This window comes from Misgurnus anguillicaudatus, chromosome 19, assembly GCF_027580225.2.
Source record: "Misgurnus anguillicaudatus chromosome 19, ASM2758022v2, whole genome shotgun sequence".
Lineage (NCBI taxonomy): Eukaryota > Metazoa > Chordata > Actinopteri > Cypriniformes > Cobitidae > Misgurnus > Misgurnus anguillicaudatus.
The window spans coordinates 51,431,054-51,438,728 of NC_073355.2; positions in this window are offsets into that span (position 1 = coordinate 51,431,054).

The window sequence follows — 7,675 nt, forward strand, 5'->3', positions numbered from 1 at the left end:
GCTCTACATGTTAGTTAGCTCTTAATGCTATATGCTAGTTAATGCTATATGCTAGTTAGTTCTATATGCTAGTTAATGCTATGCTAGCATTTAGGCTGAAGTTTGATTATTGATGTTATAGTTACATTTAGGGTGGCCATTCGTGCCAGTTCCGCCGGACACGTCCCGAACAGGATTTCAGATGCGTTGGGTGACCATATACGTCATCAAGGTTTAATATTTGGGGTTCAATTTCAGAAAAGCAACCGGTACATTTCAAGGTAAGAATAAGACTACAATGATTGTATGCCTTAAAACAAATATATCTTAAAGCAACACTAAAGAGTTTTTTACCTTAAAATAATGTTTCCAAAAAAGTTTCAGTCGTTCATCCACTCGAAACAGGGTGAATGGCACTTTCACATTCGCCTTGCAGCCCTCTATCTGCCAAAAACGCACTAAGGAAGTTTCCAACCGTCGGGTCGCGGTCCTGTAGTTCGAGTGAACACTACAAAAACTTTCTTTACGGCAGACCTACAATCCAATCAGAGCCAGCTATGCTGCAGTAGGCTAAATTATTTACGACAGTGTTAATGGACAATCCCGCTTCCAACCTGTAGAGGGAGCAAAGAGCCAAAACTCTTTGGTGTTGCTTTAATTTTCTTATGTATTTAAACTGAAATGTGAGAACCTCGATGACTTCCAGAGAACGCGTGCACCCAAAATCCTTTTCGGGACGTGTCCAGCAGAACTGGCACGAATGGCCACCCTAGTTACGTTTTGCAGGTCCATACTTAAAAAAAAGCACACAAACTTGCCACTTAAAACGTCTATTAACAATCTCTAAACAATTGATTATTACTCAAAATCTGTCTCTTCATCTGATACAGACTCAAACATAAGATCTGTTTACACACACACACAGAGCTACTGAAGGAGCTGCTCTGAGAAACAGCCAATCAGAGCAGAGCACTGGCCTATAGTGGTGTGTTATGTGTAAGTGTTTGTGTTGTATTGAGACAGATCATCCAGCAGATGGTGTAGTGACTCTCATCATCTCATAGCCTGCAGGCTTTCATTCACTGACTGTCTCTGGAGAAAGAGAAGATAACTATAGAGTAAAGATACAGCCAAACCCAATGACATTGATAAATGTAAGCTGGCAAACTATTTAAATGCCTTTCTGCTTCCATTCAAAAGTGATTGCCAGGATCTAAATTTCAAATAAAGACATAGATTGTGCATTATTTCCAGCTATGCAGTAATAACAGACAGAAATCTCTCTGAGATGCTGAAGTGATTGCTGTATGATGAGATGAGGGATGTGTCTGTAGCAGGGCAGCCAGTCCAGATCTTCTAATACTGATATACATTATTTAGTGCAGGATGGAGCCAAAGCACAAAGGAACTGAAGATCAGATGAAGGAAGAGAGGAAAGAGTTGAGCCCTCAGGGAGAAGACTGAGATCTTACATTAACTGTGGCCTTGTTTGCTGTCAGTCTGTCACCTCCTCGAGCTTGAATATTTAATGTAAGTTGCATTTGTTTTTAGGCATTTTACTGTGCTCAGGTACTGGACTCTAGACAATAATGAAGCTGAAGGGTTTTAAAAGCACTACAGTTTGTGAATTTTATAGATTTTTTCCATAGACTTTCCTTTTGAGTCTGTGTGTTTTATGAGGAATCATGTCGATGCCAGTTTGTGGTTGTTTGATGACTCTTTAATCATCGCTTTATCTCATAAACTTGCAAAAGGAAATTCCTGCTTTAGTAGAGACCAAGTATTAAAATATTGCAGGCTCATCCCAGTTCACATAACACTAAATATGAGATCTGAGAAAAAAGTAGTAAAGCAAATCTTTTTTGCGTACGTGGCACATATTGTTTAAATATATGTTTCTGGTCTCATTTTCCTTACTGCATGTTGTTCTGATAACAAGAAATGTTTTTTTAAATCATTTTTCAATTGTCAAATTTGAATTGTTTAAATCTGAAATCCTTAAAAACTTGTGAATCTGGGGGAAATAATAAACATACATGGATACAGGTGAGTGAACATGCTTAAATCAATTTGTGCAAGAAGTTTTCCTAGAAAATCCATATTATTCCTTGTGTGATGTCATAAACATTTTAGACTTTTTTTGGTGCACATGTTAAACGTTTTCAATGGTTATATCTTCTGTATGCTAATTTTTATTCATATTTTTTGCATAGTTGTGTTTGACACATGAAAACTCTAACAATGTATCTTACAAGTAACCTTGCTCTCACTTGAAATCTATCACATTAAGTCCTTGAATTAAGTCATAACCCTAGAATAACAACCAAGTCATTGTTTGTGGTAAATGTTGTATAAGTGAAATATTTGATTCCGGTATGTATTATTTGAATATAATGCACACCTGCAAACCTTAGATGTTCATTATTTTCAAATAATTCAATGGCTTGTCGTCATTAATTCCTTACTCCAGGCATTCAGATAGGAATAATTTTCATATCCTAATGCCCACTTCTGAGAAGTCAAACACATTCTGCAAGATCAAATCTCATTATCAGAAAAAAAGATTTTTTAATATTAACCGGTAACAACGTTTTTCCTTAAAGGTCCTCAGTGTATAATATTGTACCTCAAAAGGTATAAAATTGCAATGTGTTGTATACCAAAGGTACAAAAAAACCACACCTTTTGTACCTTTTTCTGACAGCGTACAGCTTTTCATCTGCGGAAAATTTGGTAATAAGGTAGACATGCTGAGTTTAGATGTTAATATTTACATACAGAATAAAAGAGAAAATACTTAATTATGTGATTTATTACTACATAGCCAGAAGTATGTGGGCCATTCCACTGAATCTTTGCCATTTGCATGTTGTAACTCATCAGAGTATAAGTTCATTTTTTTACTTTTTTTAATTAAAGGAACAGTATGTAGGATTGTGGCCAACACTGGTACTGCAATCTCACAAAATGACAACATTAACGTCAGTTGAGGGCTGCTACTCCACTTTTTAAATGACAATATTCTGGCCGGACTGTTGTCAATGATATATAAGTATTTGAAATGAAAATGATTTCTTAAATGTCTAGTGACATATCAGGGCCATTTTATGATTAATTGTTATAAATTTCTCACATACTGTTCCTTTAAATCTAATAAAACACATATTTTGCTTTTTTAAATGAGTATTGGTCAATCTCAGGTAACTAGTTTGTCTTTTAACTTGTTGTTTTTGGAGGAATTTTGGTAACAGGACTGAAATATAGCAGGACTGAATTTTTAGCAAGCAGATTTACCAAATACATGAAATCTATCTAAATATGTGCTAAAGACACTGCGCAAATTCTAGTGATTTACCTTTTTTTATTAACGTCAAAGAAATAATATAGGTGACAGGACTTAACATTAAGATTGACATTCACAATCATAGCATACGTATCAGAAAATATACAGAAAAGAAAATGAGAAAAGTAACTTTTGATCTTCACATGACCTTCAGAAGATGTGATGATATCACTTTCTCTTGAAAATGTGATTTGTGGAATATTCCTAGATTTTCAGAGGAGGAACGTGATGGGAAAATCTTGGGGACATGACTAAAATGTGCATTTTATCTCAAATATTATGATTTTTTCAATTGCAAAAAAGTTCAAAGGAAAGATGGGACCCACACAAATATGCAAAAAAGATCTGAAAAATTATATGCTCTATATTTTAAAGTATTAAGATAGAGAGCAGAGATGGATAAAAATTCTGTTTTTCAGTGTTGTAAATGTTTTATTTATGTTTTAAATGATATATAGTTTAAAGTTGGTATTGGATAAACATGCAGGCAAATTTGCTTAATAATCAAATCAATTTTGTTTTTCACTGTAAAAAATAAAGTACAGACAGTTCACAGAATATAAATTACAGAAAGAAAGTATTTTGTGTATTTACAGTAAATTAACTTTTATAATTTCTTTGACTGTAATAATAGTAGAATGAAAGAGATGCATTTTAATTTTATTTATGATTTATATGTTGTTTCTCCTGCAGTTGCTAACATGTTGTGTGTTGAAGCGTGTGTTTCATTAGCATTTATATGCAGAATGTTAATCAGGTGCAGTGCTGGCATGTTTCTTTCTGCAGGGTCACCAAACTCACACTAATACTCACACGTGTGTAAACCTGCATCACTGCACACAGCATGCAGCTGTCCGAGGTGTCTGTGTGTGTCTGCGTGTGTGTGTGTGTGTGTCTGCGTGTGTGTTATACAGGATTCATATGTTGTATTCTCTCCACCCATCCATGCAGAAGAAGAGCGTTACCCTGCTGTGCATGGGGTGAGTAAGAGTTTGTCTACACACACACACACACACACACATACACACACACACTACTCTTCTATATGTGTGTTCCTGTTTTGCATGTTTTTCATGTTTGTGAGAGTAATGTGAGTTTAACTTTTGTCTAAGGTTATTGGACACTGATGTTTTGTGTATTTAGGAGTGATCGGTACGCTCTTACTTTTTCAGTGGCTTTGGCTCCAAAAGTAATTTCAGTATATCTCATGTGCTCGATGGGTGTTGAGGTTTAGAGCAAAATATTTAAATGTATTCAAATGTGTAAGTAGATTACATCATCTGTATCATGGACGTGCATGGGCAGTGACATCTTTTGCTGTGGTTTTGTTTTACACTGACTTCTCTTCCAAGGGCGTAAATTCAAAGTATGTGTTCGTTGCGTCATGTGAACCATGTGCATCATGCATCTTGTCAAAATACATTAACTTTTATTATAAGGCAGTATTTTTATTTGCTGTAATTGCACATTTGCTGTTACGGAGTTGTCTTGAATGTTTTATTTACATTTAGGCATTTAGCAGATACTTTTATCCAAAGCGATAAGGAAACAATCAAGCGATATGTCATAACAATACAAGAGGTTTTTATACCAAGTTACAAGCTTTTTTATGATACTGAATCAGTCTTTGGAGGAAATGAATGTACTCTCATACTGATATTAGTTTGTGCTGTAATTTATGTGCTGTTTTTGTTTGGGTAAGTGTTGTTCCCCTCTGCCTGACATTATGTTTTTAGCTGGGCGTGTTTGTGTGTATCAGAGCGGATGTGTGTGTATGTGTGTGTTTTAAAAAGTGCCAGTGTGTTGCCCAGCTGCTGGGCTGATCAGAGTCATTTGTAAAAAACAATCAGATAAATAGCAAAGGAAGTAAGTGGCGGCTTAAATGCCCCGCCCCTTCCTGCCACTCCGGGTCCGCCCCCTAGCACAAGTGTCAGGATATTTCCTCCCTTTGTGTGAGCTTCTCAACGGGGCCAAAATGTCCATCAGTAACACACTCCCATTAGAGCGCTCTGTGGTCTGACTCTCTGAAATGTCACCCTTTATTTTTGCCTGGGCGCTGTTGCTAAGGATGAGGTCACCGCGTGACTTTCTTATGCGAGGGCGAGAGAATGCTGAAATGGTCTATAATGATGTCATGGTTTGAACTGGAGAAGTTCTGTTGATGCCAAACAAATGTTGCACTTGTTTGTGATTCTTATTAGATAGAAAACTCCAACCATGAGGGTGAAAATGAAATCTCTGTCATTGTTACTCACCATCATGCGCAAGCACAATTTAAGAACTTTGAGGAATGTTTTTGCCCTTTAAGAGCTTGATGGACGTCACTGTGAGCTGTTTCACAGAAATAAACAACAGCAATGACATGAGAGCGAGACGACAAAACCTTCATGTTCATGTGAAATAAGGAAATAGATTTCAATTCAATTAATAATTTTACTTGATAATGCACAAATAAAAATAAAAGTGAAACTAAAGCAAATATTATAACGATGCTATAGAGGGAAAGTTTATACTGACAGGACAGCAGGTGGATTGATTTACATCAGATTTTATCCTACAGGAAGATTTTCACATTTATTTAAAGAAAGGAAGGTGCGAGACTTCCAGAGAGAGATAGACATACAGACCTGTGGAAAGCAAACAGTGTTTGTCTTGATAAACACATCAGATATGAAATCCCTAACAACACCCAGTTTCACAGACTTAGATAAACTAAACCATGCTCAGTGTTGGGGGTAACACATTACAAGTAACGTGCATTACGTAATAATATTACTTTTCTGAAGTAACAAGTAAAGTAACGCATTACTTTATAAATGTATACATTAAAGCAACACTAAAGAGTGTTTGCTCTTTGCTCCCCCTACAGGTTGGAAGCAGAATTGTCCATTAACACTGTCGTAAATAATTTAGCCTACTGCAGCATAGCTGGCTCTGATTGGATTGTAGGTCTGCTGTAAAGCAAGTTTTTGTAGTTTTCACTCGAACTACAGGACGGCGACCCGACGGTTGGAAACTTCTTTAGTGCGGTTTTGGCCGATAGATGGCTCCAAAGCGAATGTGAAAGTGCCGTTCACCCTGTTTCAAGTGGATGGACGACTGAAACTTTTTTGGAAACGTATTTTAAGATAAATAAAACTCTTTAGTGTGGCTTTTATATTTGAGTTACTTTAAAAAAAAAAAAAGTAATGCGAGTTAAAAATAAATACATACATTTTAACGTAGAATTACGCATTCTGTCCACCTGAGCGGGAACAGTTTGAGTCCGAAACAGAGATGGCAGGCCAGAGCTTGACATTTTTGCGATCATAAAAACACCTGCAAAGCCTGAAAGAGATCAAGGCTCAGCCAAGTAAGAAAAAGTAACACAAAGGCAACTTAAAAGTAACGTAAGCATTACTTTCCATGAAAAGTAACTAAGTAAAGCAATTAGTTACTTTTTGGGGAGTAACTTAATATTGCAATGCATTACTTTTAAAAGTAACTTTCCCCGACACTGATCGTGCTTTTATAAATGTGTCTTAGATATAGACATTATTGGTGGCGTGCATCTTGAGATTGCATATTTTATAACTTTTAGGCGACATCAGTCAAAATTGTTCGAACATTAAGTGTGGGACTTTAGGCTTATCGTATGTAAAACTGGGCCAATACAGCAACATCATCAGTTACTTCCAAGATTTTAAAGATTATATTAGTCAAGTAATGCATTATAGTCTTGCATTATTGCAATTGCAAGCTAAATAATATTTTATCGTTAATTGGGATATACTATAATAATACCTTCAAAAGTAACATGAGATTATTAATTTTATTTATTAATTTTATTTTTATGTTTATTGTGACGGGGTGGAGAAACTACAAGAAGCTTCTCAGAAAGCTAAACACTTAAATTGTTCCCAAATTGTTAATTTCCCAAAAGGATGATGATGATGATGATTTCTTTTTTAGTTTAAGGAGTAGTTCGCTGATTTCCTTAAACAAATAAAACACCCAAACAGGCCTGAAAACACTGACGTAATGTGAATATAATAGCACATGTTCCTTGTGTATGACACACACATATGTTTCTGTCTCTAAAGTCTCTTGTTGTGTTACTGCAGCAGGAATAAAGTGAGAGCAGGTAAGATAAATAACATTTATATTTTATGCATTTGGCAGACGCTTTACGCAAAGTGACTTATGGTGCATTCAAGGTACTCAGTTTTATCAATATTTGTGTCTCCTGGGATTAAACCAATGACCTTTTCGCTGCTAACCCAATGCTTTCCATTTGACCTCTCAGGAAATATTAACAAGAATGTCCCTCATTCCCTGAAGATGCTTCCCACATTACTTTATTCTTAAATATGT